We start from the raw sequence: 1150 nt of genomic DNA on the forward strand, positions 1-1150 counted from the left end.
AGGCCCAGTGCATGAAATTTGTGCGGAGGGGGGGGATTCCTCAGCCCGACCTGCACCCTCTCCAATCCGGGAGCCCTCAGGGAATGTCCTACTGACGGCTTAGGCCCGCTCCCAGTGGTTCTCTGTTGTCTGCGGGGCCTGCTTGGCTGCTCCTGGGTCGCCGAGGCAAAGGCCAAGCAGGCCCTTCTCTCAGCGGCTGCCCCCCCGGGACTGGAAGACTCCAGTGGGATTGAGAGGATTGGGCGCCATCATCTTGTGGCTGTGGGTGCCACCATCTTTGTGTTGAAGTGATAGTTAATTTGCTTATTACTCTTTTATTAGATAGATTATTTAATTAAATCCTCATACAACCCTGTGACCTGAGCATTATCACCCCCATTTTATAAATGAGTAAGATAGAGTTTAACTCATTTGCTAAAATTACATTGAAAATGGCAGTGGGGATTTAAATCTGGAACTTTTTGTTTCCAAGATTTTCCAGTACATTCTCATGATGTCTATATGACATTCTTATTCCTAATCTCCCCCAGGTGGCCTTTGGAGAATCCATGTGGCTTGGCCTTGTGATGACTCACTTGGTCCCTCACTCCAGTGTTCAGACCCATGAGGTGTGGGAATCCCTGGAGCACGTTGGGATTAAAAATGAAGGGGTTCTCTTTTATTAAAAGAAATCAGTATCTTCCAATGAGGAGTTATATATTTAGACTCAGTTTGGTCTTCACTAGGAGACTTCAATGTGCACAACCCTGTTTTGCTGGTATGTGTTGGGATTAGAAAGAGAAAACAGAATTTGTCTAATGTATAGCTGTCTCTTCCAGAGAAGTTAGAATCTGGTTGAACAAATGAAAATGACATTGAGACACACGTGTGCGTTGAGCTGTGTGCTACAGATAAACTGCTATAGGAGTTGACGGTAGGGGTCTGGAGCTCCTGGACAGGCCTCTAGGGGAAGAGAACCTGAAAGGACGTGTGGAATTTGGATGAGAGCAGGAAGATTCACCAGGCATGGGCCAAAAGGCTGAAGAAGAGGCCAGTGCAGAAATGTACTTGGTAATAGGGAGAGAGGGGAACTGGCATTCCCTGAGACCCTCTCTATGTGCCAGATGCTGAGCTAGGCACTCAATATGCAGTATTTCAAGGATTCCTCAAA

This window comes from Myotis brandtii, unplaced genomic scaffold (genome assembly GCF_000412655.1).
Source record: "Myotis brandtii unplaced genomic scaffold, ASM41265v1 scaffold155, whole genome shotgun sequence".
In the NCBI taxonomy this organism is placed as follows: Eukaryota; Metazoa; Chordata; class Mammalia; order Chiroptera; family Vespertilionidae; genus Myotis; species Myotis brandtii.